Below are 8,237 nucleotides of genomic sequence, written 5' to 3' on the forward strand. Positions count from 1 at the left end.
ACCTTGTCATCAAAGACTGGATAGTTCTGTTGATGACCAAGCTCCTTGTATCACGGTTTGATAAAAAAGGGACACATCTAAAACACGCAGGACACCGGCCCTCAAGGACCGATTTTGGACACCCCTGATCTAGGAGGTCGTTTTATTTGTTAATTATGAGTTGGAGGAATCAAACAGACCACCGAACAAAAGCCGATGTATGTTATTTCTGTAATTTATACCTGCACGCAAAATTCACAACAAATTCTCAACATTTTAGGATGTCTGTCAGTTATCTTTGTCTTTTTTGTGTTTAGTTTAACGATCGACTCAATACTGCCCCCCTGACCTCAGCTGGTGCTGCTGCTGTTCATCCGTGTTTCGACCCGAACGGCGTTCAAAAACCCAGACGATATCAACGCAGGGTGTGAACAGAAGGCTCTGTCCGTCTCTGTGTTTGAAACACATTTGTGACCTTTTACACTTGGGAATGACTCATTCTTTTACAAATCACCAGCTGTAAAGACAGACAGACAGACAGACAGCAAACTATTTTTAATTACGTTTTTCAGGATTTATTCTGCTCAACAAACCCCAGATTCACAGGTTAAACCTGTTTTCATTGATCATCAACTGTACAGCGATGGAAACATTCATGCTGAATAGTCGTCTTGTTTCTGATCCACGAGGCGTCGGCGGCGAGGAAAAAACACTCCCGTTCTGTGTCACCTATTTATCCATCATGTTAATGAATTGTTCTTTAATCTCAAAAAGTAGCTTTTTCTCTCTCAGGATGTGAATAAAATTGAAGGAATATTCTGAAAACACGAACTAAAACAGTGTCACTGACTGGGAGGTTTAATCGGAGAGGATTGGAGCTTTCCCACAGGTTTAGTTTATTCAAATTAGCTGAGGACATCAGAGAACATTTAACATGTTTTATGTATGACTGCTAATCCCCGGTGGAGGTGTAAATGAGACTTCAAGGGTTTTGCATTCATAAAAAATTCCACTGGAGTTTCAAGAATGAGCGTTTTAAAACAAACTGAGGAAGCGAATCAGAGTCAAATATTTACAGGAAGACTGAAATTGCTGGCAGACGACTCAGGAAGCAGGCGGCAACCGTGACGATCGTGTTCGGGGATTTCCACGGAGTTTAGTGCGATTCAGCTTCTCTGAGAGACACTCGTGAACTGCAGACGATGAACTAGACATGTAGTTGTCATGGAGACCAAAATAGTTTGTTTTTTTGTACCAGACTGTAAATATGTTTAGTTCTGCTGTGAAGTTGAACATATAAACCTGGAGGTCAACGGATCCAGACCCTAAGGGGTCGGTAGAGGACCCATAGGTCTTGATCCAAACCCGAGTGTTTGGTAGAGGGACCACAGGTCTTGATCTAGACCAGGGGTTGGCAACCCAAAATGTTGAAAGAGCCATATTGGACCAAAAACACAAAAAACAAATATGTCTGGAGCCGCAAAAAATGAAAAGTCTATGAAAAGTATAAGCCTTAGAATGAAGGCAGTACATGCTGCATGTATCTATATTAGTAGAACTGGGGGAAGATTTTTTTTTTCATTATGCACTTCGAGAAAAAAGTCGAAATGTCGAGAAAAAAGTCGAGAAAAAAGTCGAAATGTCAAGGAAATAGTCCAAAGTTTGTGAAAAAAATCAAAATGTTGAGAAAAAAGTCGAAATGTCGAGAAAAAAGTCGAAATGTTGAGAAAAAAGTCGAAATGTCGAGATTAAAAAGGAAAGGAAAAAGGAAGGAAAAAAGAGAAAAAAGGAGAAAAAAAAGGAAAAAATGAAAAAAAAGAAGAAAAAAAGGAAAAAAAAGGTCAAACATTTTTGAAAAAGCTCCAGGTGCGGCGCTAAAGAGCCGGATGCGGCTCTGGAGCCACGGGTTGCTGATCCCTGATCTAGACCCTACGGGTCGGTAGAGGGATCACAGGTCTTTATTCAGACCCGAGTGTTTGGTAGAGGGATCACAGGTCTTGATCTAGACCAGGGGTTGGCAACCCAAAATGTTGAAAGAGCCATATTGGACCAAAAACACAAAAAAGAAATATGTCTGGAGCCGCAAAAAATGAAAAGTCTTAGAGCCTTAGAATGAAGGCAACACATGCTGCATGTATCTATATTAGTTATAACTGGGGAAAGATTTTTTTTTCATTATGCACTTTGAGAAAGTAGAAATGTTGAGAAAAAATTCGAAACGTCGAGAAAAAAGTCAAAATGTTGAGAAGAAAGTCAAAATGTCGAGAAAAAAGTCGAAATGTTGAGAAAAAAGTCGAAATGTTGAGAAGTTGAAATGTTGAGAAAAAATTCAAAATTACGAGAAAAAGTCGAAATGTCGAGATTAAAAAGGAAAGTAAAAAGGAGGAAAAAAGAGAAAAAGGAAAAAAAGAAAAAAGAAAAAAAGGAAGAAAAAGAGAAAAAGAGAAAAAAAGAAAAGAAGAAAAAAAGACAAAAAAAAGGTCAAACATTTTTGAAAAAGGTCCAGGAGCCACTAGGGCGGCGCTAAAGAGCCGCATGCGGCTCTAGAGCCGTGGGTTGCCGACCCCTGATCTAGACCCTACGGGTCGGTAGAGGGATCACAGGTCTTTATTCAGACCCGAGTGTTTGGTAGAGGGATCACAGGTCTTGATTTAGACCCTACGGGTCGGTAGAGGAACTTTTTTGGCTCTGCCCTTAAAAAGGTTGTTTTTGTCAAATAAATAAAAAATGGATCCCAGTGAAATCTTGTCCTACTAACTGGACTCTATGATTTATTACCCTTCAGTCACTTACATACATTCTTCATGGGGTCTGAAATTCCTCTAAAGACAGTTGAATCCCTTTAAAAAGGAAAAAAGGGGTTAATCTAAAAGAAGCAAAGCTGCTTCGGTCAGTGGTGAAGTCCAGAAAATAAAGCCAAAATGGAAAGCAATCAGTGTGACTGCAGCTGACGTGCAAAAAATCCTGCGGTGACAAGTGTTTATCTGCATAATGGTTTTCACCGTCACTGCTGGAGGACAAATTGAACTGAAAAGTGATGAGATAACGAGTGTTCAGGGACCATAAATAAATCCTGGCCTGTAAGCGTCCTGATGTCTGTGTCAGATAAATTCATTTTGACGTTTTTTCTGTCAGTAGTTGCCGTGATTGTCTGTCTGGAGCCACCGATCAGCAGCCGCGTGAAGAGGCTTCAGCATCGACAAGGTGGTTCACGTCAGACATTAATGGGGAAATATGTGCAAATGCGATCTCACCCTTGTGGGTCTTGGTTTAAGAAAAATACTGCCTCTGATGAACAGGAAGACCTTAACTACGAACTATTTCATCAAAACAGAAGGAAGAAAAAAATGAAATCAGCAACGTCTCTTCAAAACCAGGAATGTTCAGGAACCGTCATTAATCTGCGGCAACCATCTCAGCCTCTTTGCTGTGTCTTTGTCTTCTTCTTGTTCTTCTTGTTCTTCTTCTTGTTCTTCTTGTTCTTGTTCTTCTTCTTCTTCTTCTTCTTCTTCTATCCATAGTCCGTTAGCTGTAGCTAAAGTGGTGCACCACCGCCAGCAGGTGGGATGGAGACACGGCGGCTGAAAGGACCGAAGGACCAGTTTGGCTTCCTGGGTTTTACCCAACCATCTATACTTCCGCTTTGACGCTCCTGCGGAACCAAGATCGCTTGCAGTTCCTTAACTGGCCACTAGAGGCTGCAAAATGAGTCCATCTCCATTAGCTTCCATGTTAAAAGGTCCAACATTGGAGCAGAAATAAACATATTTATAGTCTGGTAATCGTGTTGGTCTCAATCGTTCATTCTCAATCGATCGACAACTCTCAGGGGTGTGTTCCCATCGGATTGCTGAGCAACATGTATGAAGAAAACCAGGCCTCAAAACCTGATGCTTTGTCAATTGTTCTAGACCAGGGATCGGCAACCCAAAATGTTGAAAGAGCCATATTGGACCAAAAACACAAAAAACAAATATGTCTGGAGCCGCAAGAAATGAAGTCTTGTATAAGCCTTAGAATGAAGGCAACACATGCTGCATGTTTCTATATTAGTTAGAACTGGGGGAAGATTTTTTTTTTCATTATACAGTTCGAGAAAAAAAACGAAATGTCGAGAAAAAAGTCGAAATGTTGAGATTAATGTTGAAGTACAATCTTGAGAAAAAAATCGAAATGTAGAGAAAAAAGTTGAAATGACGAGGAAATAATCAAAATTTCGAGAAAAAAGTCGAAATGTCGAGATTAAAAAGGAAAGGAAAAAGGAAGAAAAAGGAGGAAAAAACGGAAAAAAGAAGAAGAAAAAAGAAAAAAGGAAAAAAAGAAGAAAAAAAAGGTCAAACCAGGAGCCACTAGGGCGGCGCTAAAGAGCCGCATGCGGCTCTAGAGCCGCGGGTTGCCGACCCCTGTTCTATACCGTCGGTACCCCGGACCCCTGCTTATGGACGTCGTGTAAGTATGCTAACTAATGTCAACTGACATTTAATCAGTTTAACCCAGAGTTAGTCTATTCTTCCTCATCTCAGATGAAGCTACTGAACTGAAATCTGAAATGACGCCTCTGCGAGCTCCAGATGGCCTCTCATCGACAGCTCTGGTGGCACCGGTAACACCTCCACGAGCTATATTATTCTTAAAATAAGAAATTGCTCTCTTAGCTGTTTTAGCTGGATTGTGTCAGTTTATCAAGCTGGGTGTAGCCGCTAGTACAACAGCTCCATGTTCAGTTTGCAGTGTCCCAGCAGAAAAACTTTGAGGCCCTATTAAAAGTAAACCTTTTGCTCTTTTTCTCCCCATGCCAGACATGGCTGTTTGGCTCAGAGCCAGTCATTAATGAGCATTATGCTTCATTAGTCTCTCAGACCCTTGTTAATCTATCTGCCACTCAGAGTGCTCTCAAATTAGACTCTTCACTAAACCTTCCTTTGCTCTGAATTAAGAAAAGATCTTAACGAGAGATTCAGGCCTCAAGAACGATTTTCTTTCAAAGCAGAGAGAAATCGTCCAGCGAGGTGAATAAATGTTCCTCAGGGACATTTGTTCCAGAGTGGAGAACACGGTCTGTGACACAGAGTTTTTCATCAATAAAGCCAAACTGTTGGTTTTATTGTTTATTGTTTTCACAGGAAAACATTTGATTGGTACATTTGTCCAGATGTCTGAAATGAGCATGATTGAAGCTGGAAAAGGTGAGATTCTGATGAATTTGTACAACAGAAGGACTGTGAAGAAATACATTAGGTGAGATTTGTCTCTGTTTCCTGGTTTCTTGCTGAACTACATGCTAATACTGTATAAACAGATTATAAAGGTGCATTAAGACCTCCTAACCAACAGAGGGACCTCCTAACCAACAGAGGGACCTCCTTACTAACAGAGGGACCCCCTTACTAACAGAGGGACCTCCTAACCAACAGAGGGACCTATTAACCAACAGAGGGACCTCCTAACCAACAGAGGGACCTCCTAACCACTACAGGGACCTCTTAACCAACAGAAGGGCCTCCTTTCCAACAGAGGGACCTCCTTTCCAACAGAGGGACCTCCTAACCAACAGAAGGACCTCCTTATTAACAGAGGGACCTCCTAACCAACAGAGGGACCTCCTAACCAACAGGAGACCTCCTAACCAACAGAGGGACCTCCTTTCCAACAGAGGGACCTCCTAACCAACAGAGGGACCTCCTTTCCAACAGAGGGACCTCCTTTCCAACAGAGGGACCTCCTTTCCAACAGAAGGACCTCCTTTCCAACAGAGGGACCTCCTAACCAACAGAGGGACCTCTTAACCAACAGAAGGACCTCCTTTCCAACAGAGGGACATCCTAACCAACAGAGGGACCTCCTTTCCAACAGAGGGACCTCCTAACCAACAGAAGGACCTCCTTTCCAACAGAGGGACCTATTAACCAACAGAGGGACCTCCTAACCAACAGAGGGGCCTCCTAACCAAAAGAAGGACCTCCTTATTAACAGAGGGACCTCCTTTCCAACAGAGGGACCTCCTAACCAACAGAGGGACCTCCTAACCAACAGAGGGACCTCCTAACCAACAGAGGGACCCCCTTACTAACAGAGGGACCTCCTAACCAACAGAAGGACCTCCTTTCCAACAGAGGGACCTATTAACCAACAGAGGGACCTCCTAACCAACAGAGGGGCCTCCTAACCAAAAGAAGGACCTCCTTATTAACAGAGGGACCTCCTTTCCAACAGAGGGACCTCCTAACCAACAGAGGGACCTCCTAACCAACAGAGGGACCTCCTAACCAACAGAGGGACCTCCTAACCAACAGAGGGACCTCCTAACCAACAGAGGGACCCCCTTACTAACAGAGGGACCTCCTAACCAACAGAGGGACCTCCTAACCACTACAGGGACCTCATAACCAACAGAATGACCTCCTTTCCAACAGAGGGACCTCCTAACCACTACAGGGACCTCCTAACCAACAGAGGGACCTCCTTTCCAACAGAGGGACCTCTTAACCAACAGAGGGACCCCCTTACTAACAGAGGGACCTCTTAACCAACAGAGGGACCTCCTAACCAACAGAGGGACCTCCTTTCCAACAGAGGGACCTCCTAACCAACAGAGGGACCTCCTAACCAACAGAGGGACCTCCTTTCCAACAGAGGGACCTCCTAACCAACAGAGGGACCTCCTAACCAACAGAGGGACCTCCTAACCAACAGAGGGACCTCCTTTCCAACAGAGGGACCTCCTTTCCAACAGAGGGACCTCCTAACCAACAGAAGGACTTCCTTATTAACAGAGGGACCTCCTAACCAACAGGAGACCTCCTAACCAACACAGAGACTTCTTAACCAACAGAGAGACCTCCTATGCAACAGAGGGACCTCCTCGCCACTAAATGGATGTCCTAACCACTAAAAGGACTTCCTAACCACTAGAGGGAAGCAAAGCCACAAGACTCAACATCCAGCATTCATAGAAAAACACAGGCCTCATATTTCCCGCGATGATCGCATATGTCCACGCTGAATATGCGAATTATGCGGGGCTCGCTTGATTTCACAATAGCCGCACATTTTCGCATAAAGTTTGGAAAAAGGGGGAAGTGTTGTGAGTGACATGTCGGGACGCCCGGTCGCGACGTGCGGGACCCGCCCGGGGACCTCCACACCCCTCGCAGAAAACGCCACCCCCCAAACAGCAGCTCTCACCCGCGGGGGTGAGAGGAAAAAGGGAGTGCCGTCTCCGCCGAGCCCCCCGCGGGGGCTCAAAATGGCCTGCTGGGGCGGACGCGTGGGGTGACGAAGCTCTGGCTCGTCCCCTTGCCGCGCCGGTGCGCCCGGCAATCACCCGAGCACTGAGCCGCGGGCTGGAGGGAGAGAGACGGCCGGCCTCCGGGCCGCCACCGCCCCTCTCCTCTCCACCCGCGCTCTCCTTTTTTTTTTCGTCTACGACCTCAGATCAGATGAGACAACCCGCTGAATTAAGCATATTACTAAGCGGAGGACAAGAAACTAACAAGGATTCCCTCAGTAGCGGCGAGCGAAGAGGGAAGAGCTCAGCGCCGAATCCGCAACTTCCTGCATATTTCGCATATTTTGCAACTTTACGCATATTCCACGACTTCCCGCATATTCCGCAACTTCCAGCATATTCCGCAATTTCACCGCATAAAAGCACATAAAAAACCTGCACATTTAATCGCATAATCAATGATTTTAGCCCGCAAAATCAAGGATTTTAGCCCGCAGAATCAAGGATTTTTGCCCACGTTTTTCCGGAGGGTCTATGAAAGGTTCGCTTCATATCCCACCCTCTACACGGCCACTTTCTACCATGAATGGTGAATGCAAAGTACTTGATGACTGTATTTGCATATGAATGAGCCTACTGAGCATGCGCAGCGGCTTCCTGCAGCCTGTTTCTGCTGTGCGTCAGGATGAATGAGTCATGTGTCGAGTCACCGTGCCACTAAATTTCACGGAGACCAAGATCAAGATGTTGTGGATGAGGTGGAGGCAGGAAAACCACATTATTTGGTGGTCACAGTAGTGGCATCACTAACAAAAAGAAAGCGAGTGACTGGCAGCACATCGTTGCTGCGCTAAACGCTGTGAGTGCCACGGACAGATATGTGGCAGGAATAAAAAAGTGGTGCGATCTGAAGGTGGAGGCCAAGAGGAGAGTGGCCCGGCACTCATTTGTTCTGTCCTCAGTCACTCTACAGTTGGAAGCGGTGGGTGACGAGGAGGTTCCCGGCCCGGCGTGTCCTGCACCGCGGCTG

The sequence above is a fragment of the Cololabis saira genome, chromosome 19 (assembly GCF_033807715.1).
Source record: "Cololabis saira isolate AMF1-May2022 chromosome 19, fColSai1.1, whole genome shotgun sequence".
NCBI lineage: Eukaryota > Metazoa > Chordata > Actinopteri > Beloniformes > Belonidae > Cololabis > Cololabis saira.